Here is a 17,679-nt window from a genome sequence, read left to right on the forward strand (position 1 = left end):
GCCTGTGTCTTAGTGATTCTTTCTGTCTAGTGTTCCTTAGGGCAAGCACACTACCATGGGCCTTACAACACTTGGGAGATAAAGTGTGCCTGAAATAAGTGTAAAACAAGACTGAAAAAAAAAATGTGATCTGAGACTTATAAAGAAACTTGACTTTTGTAGGTATGGTGATACCTGGTTATAATCCCAGTACGTGGGAAGCTGAGGCAGGAGGATAAGGAAGTAAAGTTTACCCTTGACTACATAGTGAGTGTGATGTCACTCTGAGCTAAGTAAGACCTTATGTAAAGAGGAGGAGGAAGAGGAGGAGAAGGAGGAAGAGGAAAAAGAGGAAGAAGAGCTGCAGGAGGAGGAGGAAGAGGATCAAGAATTCAAGGAAATTCTAGGCCAGTGGCAGCCAGTAATTGGAGCTATCTGAACCCCTGTCTAAACACCAATAAAAGATTAAAACCTCGGTTAGGTAATAAAGCAAACCGAATTTTATATTTCCTCCAAACCGAACTCATGCTAATCTGGTTTTCAGGAAGTTGACAGAATACAGCTACCTTGGGCAGCAGTGGTGAACTATTCACAAGTGCCTAGTTGCTTTTCTCATCTCTGTGACAAAATACCTGTTCACCATCCACTACAGCAGGAGAGGCATGGTGGCAGGAGGGAGAGGAGGCCTGAGGTAGCTCCCATTGCTTTCTAATTCAGGAAGCAAAGGGATGAAGGCAGCTTGGCTACTTTCTGGTTTTCCCCATTTATTCAGTCTAGGACCACAGGATGGAGCAGCTTAGTCAGTGTACTCTTCCCTCTTTAGGTAACCTTTTTGGAAGCACCCTTGCAGATGTGTGCAGCGGTTTGTTTCCATGGTGATTTCAAATTCAGTCAAGTTTCCAGTCAAGAGTAAGTAGCACAATATATATGTATGTATAAATATGTAACACTGTACATATAAGTTAATTAATTAACTTTGGAGCGTACTGGCTGGTTTTGTGTCAACTAACACAGCCGGAGTCATTACAGAGAAAGGAGCCTCAGCTGAGGAAATACCATGAAATCCAGCTGTAAGGCATTCTCTCAATTACTGATCAATGGAGGAGGGCCAAGCCCTTGTGGGTGGAGCCATTCCTGGACTGGTGGTCCTAGGTTCTGTAAGAAAGCAGGCTGAACAAGCCATGAGAAGCAAATCAGTAAGCAACATCCCTCCATGACCTCTGTATCAGCTCCTGCCTCCAGGCTCCTGCCCTCTTTGATTTCCTGTCCTGACCTCCCCCAATGATGCACTATGATCTGAAAGTATAGGCTGAATAAAACCCTTTCCTCCCCAACTTCTTTTTTCATCACAGCAATAGAAACCCTAAGACAAGGAGTATGTATGCATAGCACCTGAGTGGGAAACCATAGGACAACTTTCTTTCTGTTTTCTTGTATTGAAAATATGTTGTTTGTTTTAATTTTGGCTCAGCATTGTGGCACAGGCCTTCAATTAAAGCACTTGCAGATGCAGAGGCAAGCAGATCTCTAAGTTCAAGGCTACCGTGGTCTACAGAGAGCCTGCCTCGAAAAACAACAAACCAACAAACAAAAACCAAACACAAAACTGGAAGCCATAATATATATGCTCCTTGGTTAGCCCTGTGGGTTAAAAAGAGAGAAAGGAAAAACAATACAACATTCTGAGACAGGGAACCTCCAAAGGCATTCTTGAGTTTCTTTTCTGGGGCTCAGGCTGCTGGGCACAGCCTACTCTGAAGACATTCTTGAGTTTCTTTTCTGGGGTTCAGGCTGCTGGGCACAGCCTACTCTGAAGAATAGTTTGTTTCTCCAGTGAGATTCCCTTGGAGAAAACAAATTTTTCTTTTGCAAGTAGTTATCAGTTGGAGGTAGCTTCTGGGTTAGGGATGGGGGTATGTGTCCACTTCCCTCCCCTTTCAGCTCTAGTGCCTCATCTTGTGTATGTCCATGCTGGCCCTGTGCATGCTGCCTTAGTCCCTGAGTTCATATGTGTGTTGTTGGTCCTGCTATTTAGAAGGCTGTTTTCTTAATGTCCCCATCCCTTCTGGTTCTCAAAATCTTTCCTCCTCCTCCTTTCCCCTTCCCCTCCTTCTCTCCCTCCCCTTTCCTTCCCTCTACTCCCCCACCTGCTCCTCTTCCTTGGCAGACTCCTCCCTGTGCCCTGAAGGGAGAGATTTGATGGAGACTTCCTACTTAGGTCTGAGTGTTCCAAGGTCTCTCTGTAAATTGTCTGACTGTGAGTCTCTGTGTTTGTTCTCATCTGCTGCAGGAGGAAACTTCTCTGATGATGGCTGAGCAAGACACTGACCTGTGAGTATAGCATAATGTCATTCAGGTGTCATTGTGTCACTATGTTCCTTTTGTAGAGCAGTAGTGTTTGGTTTCCCCAGGATAGGACAGCTTTTGACAGTCAGATCTCTCCTTCTTGGTGGTCCCACTGGCCTGATAGCAGGCACCTTTACCTATTATAACATCTCCCAAGCCTGGAAGGTTTTCTCTGTCTGTCTGTCTGTCTGTCAGTCTGTCTACTTTTATTAATTTTTTTCTTTCTATAGGATCTTGCTAACACCTCTCACTTGCAGTCATCCATCTGTCTTCATCTCCCAAGTGCTGGAATTCTTCAGAGCACTTGTAGAAAACTGCTTAGAGTAAACTCATCCTGAAGCAGGCCCTGTGAGGACTGTGTTCTAGTCCTGGTGTGGAAACCTGATCTCCACAAATTCTCCCTCACCACTGTGCACACAAGGCCCAGACAATCCAGACTACCTCTCTCTCTCTTTTTAGTGACAGTTTCACTGTGTAGCGCCTGCTGGCCTGAAACTTACTATGCAGCCCATACTGGCCTTGAGTTCAGAAGCACGATGGCCTTTGCTTAAGAAGGTGGAGGTTAAAGGCTTCTACTACCACAAGTGGTGAAAAATGCCCAGAGTTAGCCAATGGTTTGACTAAGACTTCTGAACTGGCTTTAGTTGCTAATGGGATAGGAAAATTCTCAGGTGGCTGAGTGTGTTGACATAGGCCTTGAATCATACATAGCACTTGGGAGACAGAGACAAGTGGATCTTTGTGAATGGAGGCCATCCTGGTCTACGATATCAAGCTACACATCAGCCAGCCAAGTGAGGCTTTCTCTGGAAACAGTAGCAAGAGCAGAAATCTCCGTCATAACCTAGGGCTGAGGAACATCTATGTCTCAGCATGCTTGCTTGCTTTATACATGTGTGGCCCTGAATTCAATCTCTAGCATTGAGCAAAATATAAATTTAGGCATGGCTAGTGATCTAGAGAGCTGTGATCTCAGCTGCTCAGGAGGCTGAAGCAGGAGGATTTGCAGTTGAAGGCCAATCCGGGCATCTTGGTGAGGAACTAAAGGAGAAGTAAAAGAGAGCCTGGCAGAATCTAGGCCCCTGCACCAGGCTCTGTGCTTGGATTCCTCTCTGTCACTGAGACTGGCCCTAGACAATTTCCATACTTTCTCTGCCTCCTCTGTGAAGCAGGGTTCATAAAATCATGTAACTTGCAGAGTTGTGCAAATAGGAAACAAAACCTCTTGTAACCATAGCTTGTGCTTATCAATTTACCATCAATATGGACTGAGAATTTCCTTTGGCTTCAATCATGAGTCCACTCACTCAGTCATCAGACAGTGAATGTATTCTGCAAGTTAACAAATTCGTAAAGCTGACAGTTAACTAAAACTCACAGATTATAGATGTATATTCTGCAATGGGCCAATTATAGTGTATATGTGATATGTCTACAGATAGAATGGTTGAAATGGATCCAAATCGTTGAACTTGAAGCTGGGGATAGAACTCAGTTGGCAGAGTGCTTTCCTGGCATGCAGGAATCCCTGGGTTCCATCGCTAGCACTTCATAAACCAGGCATGATAAGTTTGTAATCGCAGCCCTTGGGCAGTAGAGGCAGGAAGATCAGGAGTCCAAGATCATCTTCTGTTACATAGTGAGTGTGAGACCAGTTTGGGCTACAAACTGAGTCAAAAACGATTACTTTTTAGCTATAAAACGATGCCGATCCTTCTTGAGTGCTGATCTAGTACTGCAGTAGAAAAATCTGTTACCGGATTTTGTGCAATCGGTCACAGTGAAAACGTTAGCTCAGTCAACATCTTTCTTCAATGCCAGCAGTTGAATTTAGACTTTTGTATAAGGGCAAGCTTTCTGTCATTCATCTGCATCCCCAGATCTTACTCCATGTTTCATTTTGAGACAAGGGCTTGCTAAATTGTCCAGGCTGGCCTCAAGTTTTGGTCCTCTTGCCTCAGTCTCCTGAGTAGCTAGGATTACAGATCTGTGCCACCAGGCATGGCTAAGGGCAGTAAAAATATTGCATAAAAGTATCCTCATACTGTATGTCTAACATATATGAGGCAAAAATTTTATGTTTAGATTTGAGTTCCCAAGATAGCTCATATATCTATGTCTATATCTATCTATCCCCACAATTGTGTTTCTGAAATCTGAAAGACTTCTTGGGCATATCAGATAAGTAACAGCCTGCATGGACACTTCAAACTCCTTGACCACACTCTGAGGAGTCTACTCTCAACAGCAGGATATAGTTTGCCTATTCTGTTTTGTCCAGGGGACCAGTGGGAATTCACTTAGTGGGTGGAGGCTGTCCAGCATGTATGGGTGAAGAAAGTCCAGCATGGCAAAAGGGGTCTGGTGGGGTGTAGGCACCAGGGCGTCTATGTGGGAGTGACAACAGGTCTGTCTGGAGAACCTGGGGATTGTGAATCATGAAGGTTAGAGACCCCAAAGACAACAGCAATATTTTCATTCCCATCACCAAAATCATACCTTCAGAGAGGACAAAGATGGCCCTGAACCAGACACTACCCATCAGATTTCTGAGCTATCTATCTGAAGAAAAAAATTAAAAATTGTGGCATTGATTGTTTTTGGCTTTGGGGAGGTTGAGGAGAAAATGCTTACAAGGGAGGACTCAGAGGTTCTGTGTTTTTAACTGTTTATTACATTTTATTCACCTTCCACATGCGGGACCATGAATAGGCATATGCTTGTGTATGTGCATGTATGGATGGGGATGGACGAGAGTAACTGTGTACAGCACGGGTATGGAAACCAGAGGACAACTTGTGGGAGTAGGTTTTCTCCTTCTACTCTATAGTCTGGAGATTTAAATCAGGTAGGCCTGATTCAGCTCAAAAATATTAGTTTTTTTATAGCATGGTATGGTGGTAACAGATGCCTTTAATGCCAGGATGGGAAGTTCCAGGATAGCCTGGTCTAATGAGTGAGTTACAGGCCAGCCAGTAAACCCAGTCTCAAAAAGCCAATATATATATATTTCTTAAAAATCATTGGTTTCAGTGTTAGTGTATTTTCTGTATTTATATTGTATTTTATATAAGTGTATATATTTTATATGTATATGATACATTATTTTATTTTATTTTCCTTTTATTGAAAAATAGATTCTTTTCTCACATATATTCTGATCACAGTTTCCCCTCCCTCTGCTCCTCCCAGTTCCTTCCCACCTTCCTTCCCATCGAATACACTCCCTTTATATCTCTCATTAGAAGAGAAGAGGCTTCTACGAGATAATAATAAAATATAACAAAATAAAGTATTAGAAGATAAAAACTATCACATGGAAGATGTACAAGACAAACCAAGCGAAGGAAAAGAACCCACGAACAGGCACAGGAATCAGAGGTTCCCTAGTTCACACATTCATGGTCCCATAAAATCACCTACCCAGAAGCCGTGAGCGCAGAGAGCCTGACACGGAGCTGTGCAGGTCCTGTGCGTGCATGCTGCCTCAGTCTCTGAGTTCAGATGAGCTTTGCTCCTGTTGATTTAGAGGCTTTGGTTGCTTGGTGTCTTTCATCTCTTCTGGCTCTTATACTCTTTCTGCCTTCTCCTCTGAAGGGCTCCCTGATCTCCGAGAGGAGGGATTTTTGTGGAGACATCCCACTTAGTGTTTCAGGGTGTCCCATATTCTGTGTAGTGTTTGGCTGTGGATCTCTACATTTGTTCTCGTCTGCTGAAGGGCAAGTTTCTCTAATGATGGCTGAGCAATGCACTGATCTAAATATAGCAGAATGTCATCAAAGTAATCTTATTAGTATTTTGGGGGGGAGGGTTGTTTTGTTTGTTTGTTTTTTCCGATAGTATTTGATTTTACTCTAAGTCCTTAGGCTACCTAGTGTCTGGTTCTTCACCCAAGAAGGTCCAAGCATGGGCTTCACCTCATGGAGCTGGCCTTAAGTCAAATCAGTTACTGGTTGGTTACTTCCACAAGTATGCAGCACCATTGCCCTATCTTTTAGGCAGGATGCCATGGTAAACCAAGGGGGTTGGGACTGGCTCAGTGTTGACTTTTCTCTTTGGTAGCATGCAGAATGCCTTTCTGTTTCAAAGACAGTGAAACACAGGACTGAAGGCTGTAGGGTAGGCACTAGCTTAACTTTTCCATGTTCATTGAGTTGTGTGGATGTTGTCTTTAGTAGTGGGAACTTGCTGTCAGTTTGTAGAGAGCAACTTATTGTCTAGGCAGCAGCCTGGGTTGTTGGGGATTCCCATGGGACCCTTTTGGCTAACAACTCAATTGTAACCCAATCCTATAACTGGATGCTTTATTTGATGACAAGAGATAGCAAGTTAGAACTTTGTCTCCCCTACTATTTGGCAGTTTCATTTAGTTCACCTTCAAATATGTGTATATTTTAGGAAATTTCTACTGCTTTAGGATTTTATACAACCCTTTAAATATCTCTTAATTTTAGTTGTCTCTTCCTGTATTCCCCTCTTTTATGCCCAGCCCTTCCCAACCCATAATTATCTCTTCTGTTTTCCTTTTCCTTTTTTTTTCCAAAAGATTTATTTATTTATTTTATGTATGTGAGTACACTGTAGCTGTACAGATAGTTGTGAGCCTTCATGCGGTTGTTGGGAATTGAATTTTTAGAACCTCTGCTCACTCCAATCAACTCTGCTCACTCAGTCCCTGCTTGCTCTGGCCCAAAGATTGATTTATTATTATACATAAGTACACTGTAGCTGACTTCAGACACACCAGAAGAAGGCATCAGATTTCATGATGGATGGTTGTGAGACACCATATGGTTATTGGGATTTGAACTCAGGACCTTCGGAAGAGCAGTCAGTGCTCTTAACCACTGAGCCATCTTGCCAGCCCTTTTCTAATGAGATTTATCTGTACTCTTTAGTCCAGTGGTTCTTAATCTTCCTAGTGCTTTGACCTTATAATATAGTTCCTCATGTTGTGGTGACCCTAAGCATAAATTTACTTTTATTGCCTCTTCATAGCTATAATTTTGCTACCATTATGAAACATAATGTAAATACCTGATATGCAGGATATCTAATGTGTGACTCCAAAGGTTAAATCCCACTGCTCTATGCCCTTACTCTATATCTAGTCTCTGTGGTTCTATGATTATAGCTTGGTTATCACTAATATGCACAACTTTATATATATATTTGAGACAAATTTTCAAATTTGAGCCCAAAGTGGTCTCAAATTCCCTTTGCAACCAAGTCTAGCCTTCAACTCTTGATCCTCCTCAGTGCTATGATTATAGGTATGTGCTACCATGCCTAGTTTAATAAGGTAATAATCTGACCCAAGGCTTCGTGTGTTTAAGGAGAAGACTCAATGAGCTGAACTACATTTCTAACCCTTCAGTTGATTATATGAAAACTTCTTATTTGTCTTAGAGACTGTTATTTTGGTTCAATACTAAGTGGTCCTTATCTAAATCTCTATTGTGTCCTAGACCAAAAACATCTATGTTACTTAGCTTTCTTTAGGACATGAGAGTTAGCAGAGCCCATTATACCTTTTAAAATTAACAGGGCCCTGAGGCTGTGGTGGTGCACGCCTTTAATCCCTGCACTTGAGAGGTAGAGGTAGGTGAAATCTCTGTGAGTTCAAGGCCACCCTAACCTATAGAGTGAGTTCCAGGACAATAAGGGATACATGGAGAAACCCGTGTCTTAAAATACAAAGCAAAGCAAAGCAAAGCAAAGCAAAGCAAAGCAAAGCAAAGCAAAGCAAAGCAAAGCAAAGCAAAGCAAAGCAAAAAAAAAAAAAAAAGTCTCTTCTGCTGTCCATGCTGTTCAGCGTGTAGCTTTTGAGAAAAGTTGTTAGGATACGAGGAAGTGAACCTGTTCAGNAAAAAAAAAAAAAAAAAAAAAGTCTCTTCTGCTGTCCATGCTGTTCAGCGTGTAGCTTTTGAGAAAAGTTGTTAGGATACGAGGAAGTGAACCTGTTCAGCAAGCGTTCTCTGGGAGCGAGCTTGACCTGCAGCAGTTCAGTCCTGTAGCAAACACCAAATATGAATCAGCAGCTACAGTCCAGTCCTTTCAGCAAGCAGACACCAGGCACGAACCCACAGCTGTAGTTCAATTCTGAAGAAGCCACCATGTTCGACAACCAGCCTGAGGTGAGACCGAAGAAGTGGCAAGTTGCCACAGGAACCTCACAAGCAGTTCTTGGATGAGTTTCTCTCAATGGCAGAGTTACTACAAGTTGAGCTTAACAACACTATGTAAGGTGAACCAATACATGTGTGTCGTTAGCGAAGAATACTGAGGCAGAGCAAACCAAACCAAAGCCCAGTGCTCATCTCCTGCTGTCTGTGGGGTCATATTTATATTCCTTCAAAATGGTTCTTCCATGTATTTGCTATATCCAAGCATCCTTTCCCTGGTGTCTGCTTCAGGAAAACAGTCTTTCCTGTGTTTGCTTTAGCAAGACATTCTTTCAGCTCTGTGCCTCAGCCAAACATCATCTGACATAACTAACTTTTAAAGAACTAGAAGTTTCCACTTCAGTCCACTTCTGGGGTTGGGGTGGGGATGTCTATTACCATAGAGCTGAGGAGAGGGTTGACTGTGTAAAGGTGCCTGCCTTCAAGCCTCACTCCCTAAGTTCTATTCCCAAGGCTGAAAAGAAAAAAGTTGCCTTCTGTTTCCCACCAGAGCACCATGACACATGTTTACACGCACGTATGCACGTATGCACGTACAATGCACTCTAAGGAAACAAGCCTTGCTGTACAGTCCGGGCTGGCTAAGAACTTTTTTTTCTTCAGAATATGAAAATTTATTACTGTGTTTCCATTGTCAAGTTTTATGATCTTGGCCTTTCTTTCTTGCCTTTGTATAGAGCCAAAAGAGACACACTGGCTACTTAACCACCTTAAGCGGACTCCAGGAGTATCACCTACAGCATGACCTTTTCGACCAAATCCAGCAACCAGAACTTCGTCATTCTCCTCAATGCCATTCAGGCAGCCATCGTTGGGCACGAATGCTGTGATCTTCTTGCAGTTCTTAATGATCTGCACCCTGACACACTTCCTGATGGATAGCAGAATTTGGCTGTTTCGCTTCAACCCCTACTTTTTCCAGCACAATTCCTTTTGCATGAGAGGCACCCCCCCCAAACGGATTGATCTTCAGGACTGTGCCCAAGTGGGCTTTCATGTACTGTTTATCATGCCATTTCTGGTCCCGTCAGTGACTGCGGAGCTTCTGGGCAGTTCAGAGACCACGACACTTGCCCATCTTGCTGGCGACACGGGCCCAAGAGAAAGAGCAGGTCAAGAACTTTCTAAGCAGGCCGGACTGGTTTAACACTCAAGGCATTTGGGCAGGAGCTGGGAGGTCTCTCAGAAGGTGAAGGCACCCACTGAAAAGCCTGACAACGGGAGCTTGACCCCTGGGAGGCACATATTGGAGGGAGAGAATCTACTTTTGCAGGTTGGCCTTTGACCTCCACAAGTTGTGGCCCATGCACAACCATATGTACAGATACACAATAAATAAAATGCAGTTTAATTTAAAATGCAATTTGGGGTATGCTGGGGTATGTATGGCTTAGTTGGTAGGCTGCTTGCCTGGCATGCACGAAGCCCTGGATTTGATTCCCTGTATCCCATAAACCAGGTTTACTGATGTGCCCCTGCACTCGGGAGGTGGAAGCAGGAAGTTTAAGCTTATCTTTAGCTACACGTGGAGTTTGAGGTCAATGTGAGCACAGATAAAACCCGGTCGGAAAAAAATAAACTGACTTTTTTTTTCTTAAGCATTAGTGCCTTGAAGGAAGACCAGTATAGAATGGGTAAACTTAAACAATAAAATGTTGAAATTTACAGCCAGTTGATCGTTATTTTGAAATGGAGAATTATCAACTATAGCCTAAATCAACCAGAAAACGATCTGAACTTCAAGAATATACTACATACTAAATTCCAAGCCAGTCTGAATAACAAGAGATAGTGTCTCAACAACTAACTCACCACCAACCAATCCAAACAAACAAATAAACAAACAAACCCTGAAAGAGAGGCCTGGGACCAGGGAGCCAGCTTCTCCCGCAGAAGCAGTGCTTACATAAGCCCTATGAGCCAAGGTTAATACCTGGAACCCAAGTGAAAAATGCTGAGTGGTTCCCTATGAAACAGGAGGTGGAGACAGAAGCCTGCACCCAGAAGGTCTTTCTAGCCAACACTTTGCCTTTCTCTCTTTCCCCTCCTCTCCTCTTATATATACTACATTAATTAATTAGTTAGTTAGCTGATTTATTAATAAAAACAAAAACAGAGCAAGGCATGATGGTGCACACCCTTGTCATCTCAGCACTTGGGTGTCAGAGGTAGGAAGATTACAGCCACTCTGGTACACACAGAAAGTTCCAGGCCAGCCAGGACTGCAGAGTCAGACCTTTGTTTCTGTTGCTATGTTACACACCATGAAAACCACAAGCAAACAAACGAACAAACAAGCAAACAAGCAAATCCATAAAAAAGCAGGTGGGTGGGTATTTTAGTTTTAAGGTCATAGTCCATCACTAAGGGAAGCCAAGGAAGCAACTGAAACAGAGACCATGGAAGAAAGTTGCTGCTGGCTTGTTCCCATTGCTCCTGTTCACACACAGCTTTCTTAGTCAGCTCTGCCACTGCCCCACCCCCCCTACACACACACCAGAAGTGACACTCCCCTCAATGGGGTAGGCCATCTCACATCGATCATCAAGCTGGATAATGTCCACAGAGCAGTTTGATGGAACAGTTCTTTAATTGAGAATCCCTCTTTCTTTCCAGATGTGCCACACCTTGTCTCAGCTCCCCTCTCTCCCCCTCCCCCGTAGGTCTTGGAGTTTGGCAATAGGCTCATGTCGCCATAGTCACAACACTCAGAGGGATCTGAGTCAGAAAGTCAGAAAGTCAGGATGTTCAAAGCCATCCTGGGTTATTTATCAAATTCTAGTCCACACTAGATTAAAAAACTGGAGTGTGTGTACGTGCGTGAGTGCATGTATCCGTGCCTGTGTGTCTGTATGTGATGTCTTCATCTGTTTTCTCCCTTTTAAAAAATATTTTAGTATATGAATTTACTTATTTGTGTTTGTTGCTGGTCCTCTTAGTAGATGCCTGAGGCTAGAGTATTTATTCACGTTTATTTGGAGGCTAGAAAGACCAAGCACTAGATCCTAGCATCTAGGGAGGGCCTTCTGCTGCATCGTAACCTACTATGTAGGGCATTGGCTTGCTGGTTTGAGTCTCTTTCTCTTCACAGTGCTGTCATGGGCCCCTTCTGTGGAGAGATCATCTTACCTGAATTGCTGCTCAAGGGTCCCCAGCATGTACCACTGAACCTGTGAGTCTGGAAATTGGATTCTCAGAGATACATGTGTGGTGGCATCCCTAGGAAGCCGGTGATACAGTGTCTCTGTGTGAGGGGAGGGAATGCCAAACTCAGGGACTGGGGAACTCTGTATGTCTTAACGTGACATTCATTCATAAGTGTGTACCTACATATGCCAGGCTTCTGGCCTGGACTCTGGGGAAACCCTTAAGTAGAAGAAACCACTACCTCAACATTACTGAGCCACTACTTGGGGCTTCATTTTAATGCCCAACATCTCATTACAGTAGCTTTGGCAGACTCAGTCCTGCCTTGGCCCTCATTGCAACATTTGAAAGGTTTCACATATCATGGTAAATTCTCCAGCTAATAGTTTTGAGATTTGATAATTTCTTTCTTCTTAGTTGACAGTTATCTTTTGTCCTAAAGGACACAGTTTAGTATATATATATTTTTTCTTTTTTGAGACATAGCCTCACTATGTTGCCCTGGCTAGCCTGGAATTCACTATGTAGACCACAATCTTATAGATCTGTCTGCTTCTGCTGATCTCCAGAGTTCTGGCACTAAAGATGTGTCCCACTGCGCTTGGATAAAAATAGTGAAACAATCTGCTGATACTTCAAAGTCTCAAACCTCATTTCTTTTATTGATTGGTTGATTGATTGGTTGATTGATTAGCCTCGTAGAGATTAGGTTGGCCACAACTCAGTATATTGCGGCCGAGAACAGTCTTAGAGCTGATCCTCTTGCTTCTGTTCACAAATTCTCCAAGGCTTACAAGCACATGAAGTGTATCACCACACCTGCTCCAAGCAGCACCAGATCAAGGTTTTTAAAATCCTTTCTGATACATCTATTCATTATGTGTGTGTGCAAGCACTCAAGTGTATACCCCAAACACGCACCCTAAGGTTTGTATGGAGGTCAGAAGACAGCTTGTGGGAATGGTCCCAGGGGTGGAACTCAGGTCTTTTGTATCAACTTGATTGGATCTGGAATAACCTCTGGGCACTCTTTCCAAAGACTTTTCTTATTTTTTATTTTTTTTAAGTTTTTTTTTAAGATTTATTTATTTATTATATATAAGTACACTGTAACTGTCTTCAGACACTCCAGAAGAAGGAGTCAGATCTTGTTGCAGATGGTTGTGAGCCACCATGTGGTTGCTGGGATTTGAACTCTGGACCTTCAGAAGAGCAGTCGGGTGCTCTTACCCACTGAGCCATCTCACCAGCCCCCCAAAGACTTTTCTTGAGCTGATCATTTGAAGCAGAAAGTTGTATCCCAGAAGTTGGTGGTATCAGCAGGGTACAGTGGCATAAGCCTTTAATTCCAGTGCTCAGGGAGGCAGAAGTAGGCAGATCTCTGAGTTCAAGGCCAGCTTGGTCTGTGTAGAGAGTTTCAGGACAGCCAGGGATACACAGAGAAACCCTGTCCTGAAAAGGCAATGTAAAGACAACAGCAAATCCACAAAAGTGGGCGGTGTCTTTCAGTTGGTTGCAAGCCAGGTGATGAGAGGAAGAGAAAGAAGGAAGTCCTGCTTTGCATGCCAGTAGGCAAGCCCATCTGGTGATCCTACGCATTCTTGGCTGATATTTGAGCCATCTTCTTTGGGCTTCCAGCATACTCTTAGGACCAGAAGTTCTTCACGAATCCTCCATGTCTCTGGTGCCAGATTGGGACTGTGGAGACATCCAGCACCGTGGACGATGACCAGGCTCTCAGCTGCTGCTGTATGGTATCCATAGTTGGACCACTCAGACTATATCCTGCAAGTCATTCTAATAAGTCATAGGGATTTGTTACTATGTAATGCTATATGTTATAATAATTCACAATGTATAGGTGCAGCCACATATCTGTCTTCATTCTGTCAGTTTCCTTAGACAATACTGACTATTGTATTCAGCTTGGTATAAAGGTGGTTGGTATAAGCCACCTTTAATTGCTGAACCTCCACAACTACCACAAGATCAAGGATTTTGGCTTTGTTTGTTATATAGCCCAGATTACCTCAAACACTCTTCCTGCCTCAGACTCCCCGGTACTGGAATTATAGATGTGCATCAATACACTCAGGCTGTTTATGGCCTTCAGTGACCTCTAGTAGGTTACATTGTATCCTCTCAAAGGCTTTTTCGTACCTCTTGCCTTTTTTTTTTTTTTTTTTTGGTTTTTCGAGACAGGGTTTCTCTGTATAGCCCTGGCTGTCCTGGAACTCACTTTGTAGACCAGGCTGGCCTCGAACTCAGAAATCCGCCTGCCTCTGCCTCCCGAGTGCTGGGATTAAAGGCGTGCGCCACCACGCCCGGCTACCTCTTGCCTTTAAACAACTCCCCTCTCTGAAGTCTTTGAGCCTTGATATCCTCTTTCCCCATTCATTAGCCTTCATTACCCCATAAGTAGCCTTCATTACCCCATAAGTAGCCTAAAGTAGAATTTCATCATTTTTCTTGCCAAACAGTCCGGACAGCATACTAGGTATAGAAGATATCCTTACCTCCTCTGAACAAGTGGGGAAAATAGAAAGCAGTGTTAGTGAGAGATTTGCATAAGTGCTTACAGTAAACTTTCTCTGTGTCTTTGGTATTTGAACTCATGACTCAGTGGCTGACTCACGTGCGCTCCTGTCTGTTCACCCTGCCATTTCCACAGAGGCTCAGTACATGCTGAACTCTTGACACTGAGAAGGCCTTTGAAATTTGAAGGATGAGCAGGGATGGTGACTCAGGAAGGAGAGTTTGAGGCCAGCTTGGTTTACAGAGCAAGTTCCAGGACAGCCAGGGCTACACAGAGAAACCCTGTGTTGGAAAAGCAACAACAGAAAAAAAAAAAAAAAAAAGAAAGAAAGAAAGAAAGAAACTTGAAGGCCAACAGCTTGCTTTGTGGATCTAGGCTGTGGTTTTGGCTAGACTTTAGCTAGGTACTGCTTTATAAATGATGTAACATTTATACTGTTTTTGTTAGATAATTACATGCCTCTAATTGTGGTACCATAAACAGAGTGGTAATCTGACTGAGGATGTGCCAGGAGAAGTCATTTGATATCAGTCTATCCTAAGCTCTTCCACAGAGGCCAGAACTATGGTCAGAAAGAAGCAACTTTGTAATATGCAAATGATATCTGCAGACTAGAGAGCTAAAAAGTGCCTTCTGGCTTTGTTTTGACTTTCTTTCTAAGAAAGATTCATCTATTCTTGTTTTATGTGCATTTTATGTCTATATATTATGCACCACATGCATAAAGCACTCACAAAGGCCATAAGAGGATGTCAGATCCCCTGGACAGGATGGAGTTAGATGGTTATGAGCCATCATATCCCAGGTCCTCTCTGCAAGACAGCCAGAGCTCTTAACTGATGAGCCATCTCGCTCACCCTGGTTTTCATTGTTGTTTTATTGAGACAGGATCTTACTATATAGTCTCAGCTATCTTGGAACTCACTATGTTGGCCAGTCTGGCCACCTACTCACAGTGATCCCCCTGCCTCTGCTTCCTGAGTGCTGGGATTAATGCCTTGGTTTTCCTTTTTTTTTTTTTTTTTTTTTTTTTTTTTTTTTTTTTTTTGGTTTTTCGAGACAGGGTTTCTCTGTATAGCCCTGGCTGTCCTGGAACTCACTTTGTAGACCAGGCCGGCCTCGAACTCAGAAATCCGCCTGCCTCTGCTTCCTGAGTGCTGGGATTAAAGGTGTGCACCACCACGCCCAGCTGGTTTTCCATTTTTTTAAAGACAGGGTGTCAAGAGCCAGAACTGGCCTCTAACTAGCTACACATGGATCTGCCTCTATATCCTAAGTACTGGAACTTATATGTTATAGTGTGATATATAATATGTAATAAAATATATAATATATAAAATATACAATACTTTACTTCCACCATCTCTCAGGTAAAAAGTGCCTTCTAACCACGGTAGCCGACAACTGTGCTGAATTTTTAAAAGGGTCACTACAGTTGTCCCCTTAGATATTTTTGTGCTTTCTTTAGGCATGAGAGCTAGAGAGGCAATTATACCTTTCATAGTCATATGAAAATAGTTCATAGTCCTGTTGGGTGGTGGCAATACACACCTTTAATCCCAGCACTTGGAATGCAGAGGCATGCGGATCTCTGAGTTTCCCACCAGCCTCATCTACAAATTGAGTTCTAGGATAGCCAGGGATACACAGAGAAACCTTGTCTCAAAAACCAAACCAAACCAAACCAAACCAAACCAAACCAAACCAAACCAAACCAAACCACACCACACCACACCACACCACACCACACCACACCACACCACACCACACCACACCACACCTAGCCTAACCAAAGCAAAACAAAAAGAGAAAGGATCTCTCTAAATAATACTAGTTGGCCTAGCCCTATGTAAAGCAGGCTGGCCACAGACTTCTAGTGTTCCTCCTGCCTCTGCCTCTTGAGTCATGGGAATTACTGGTATCTGCCACAATTTAGCCAACTTTTTCCTCCCAGGGTTTGATTATTTGTTCGTCTTAAAGACTTATTTTTGCCTGGACTCAGACTTGGAAGTATAAGCTCTCATCGAGGACAGCTGATGACTCTTGGCAAGCTCTTCCCAGGGTACTTTGTTTTCCTTCATTCTCTTGACCAACAGTTTGTCATATCCCACCTGCTCCTCCATGTTTGTGTCAGTGAACTGTTCCTTCAGAGCGCTTGTGTTGTGGGACACATGGAATGACAAATCGCTGAATCTTAAGTGTTTTAGCCCTGGGCTTCTGACCTTCTTTGCTTAAGGGCTTTCATATTGGCAGACATGGTCTTCCTTAGAGAGATTTCAGATTCTGTGAGCTCTTTGGGGCCCCAACCACCAAGGCACAGCACTGTCGGTCCAGGAATGTCGGTTCTCCTCTTTCTTTAATTACCAAGGTGAGAACACTTAGATTGCCAGTCATCTACTTGGATCACTGCTACCATAATTACTTTACACCAGATTTACTTGTTTGTTTTGTGATGCTAAGCATTAAAGTAAGGGCTCAGAGCGTGCTAAACACGTGCTCTCCACTGGACTACTCCCCTGCACTAGAAAATTTTGATACTTTTAAAGATAATACTTTTTAAGTGAAAACATGAATTTGGGCAATAAATAAATGATGCTTAGTAACTACAATGCCCTTACACTATCCACACTGAGAATAAAATGTCTCCATCCTTGGTTACCACTTGTAGTTTATGTTCTTTGGTTTTGCTCTCTTATATTCATGGGCAGAAAATAAGGTATTTAGAAAGCATCTTCCATCAGAAGACATTTCAGTGGTCTGGAAACCTGAGTCTAAGTTAACTGTTTGGCCTTTGGAGACAAATCATTCCTTTTGTTTAGCCCACTAGTGTAGTGTTTAGATTAACATCTAAATTTGTATTGAACCTGACAGGAACTGAAGAGCCAGGACAGATATATGCACTCCCATCTCCGTGGAGCCTATAGGATGGCTCGGGCGAGTAGGACCCTGGTCATTAGTTCATGATGAGTGTTTGTGTGAAGCAATATTTTTATCATTTTATGGACGGAGCAACTGAGGCACCTCGGGGTTAAGTGTCTCAGTCTTGAGTCCATGACTGTTCAGTAGATTTAGGAGACCCAGCTCTCAGAGCAGCCGTCTAGAAGTTTCCATCCCATCTTAACCAGCCCTGCATGTGGAAGCTCAGCTCTTTCCCTACCCTCAAATCTCTGACAATCCATCTCAGGAGAGAAGGGACTGAGGTTTGCTGAAATAGCAGAGGGGGCCAGGGCATTCCCTGTCCCCTTGGACTAACTGCTGCTTCTGATCCCTGGAGGCTTCTGTCCAGGAGGATTCAATCAGCCTCAGCTGGCTGGCTGGGGTGGAGGACAGGACTGTCAGTCTTGGGAAGCTGCAAGCACTCAGGGTCTTGAACTTTATCAGGTTTGAATGTGTGACTGTGAGAGTAAAGAGCAGAGAAATGACAGCACTCAGTAAATCAAACCAAGAGAAGATCAGGGCTGTCAAAGACCAGAGGAAAGCAGTCTC

At 43.3% G+C, this 17,679-nt stretch overlaps 1 long non-coding RNA gene and 1 pseudogene across 9 annotated transcripts in view; both read right to left on the reverse strand.

The window, feature by feature from the left end:
- Positions 1 to 9,151: 9,151 nt before the first annotated feature.
- On the reverse strand, positions 9,152 to 9,588 carry LOC110285121 (annotated as a pseudogene).
- Positions 9,589 to 12,843: 3,255 nt separating this feature from the next.
- The window catches only part of LOC110284956, a 12,556-nt gene continuing 7,720 nt past the window's right edge, over positions 12,844 to 17,679 (reverse strand). For 3 of the 9 annotated variants that reach the window (XR_003835457.1, XR_003835456.1, XR_003835451.1), the window contains 2 exons: positions 14,293 to 14,474; positions 12,844 to 13,454 (listed from right to left, as the gene is read on the reverse strand). This is a non-coding gene — a long non-coding RNA (uncharacterized LOC110284956). The remainder of the gene's footprint in view (positions 13,455 to 14,292; positions 14,475 to 17,679) is intronic. The other 6 variants (XR_003835453.1, XR_002376999.2, XR_003835454.1 and 3 more) reach the window with 3 other exon arrangements.

The sequence above is a fragment of the Mus caroli genome, chromosome 18, assembly GCF_900094665.2.
Source record: "Mus caroli chromosome 18, CAROLI_EIJ_v1.1, whole genome shotgun sequence".
Classification (NCBI taxonomy): Eukaryota; Metazoa; Chordata; class Mammalia; order Rodentia; family Muridae; genus Mus; species Mus caroli.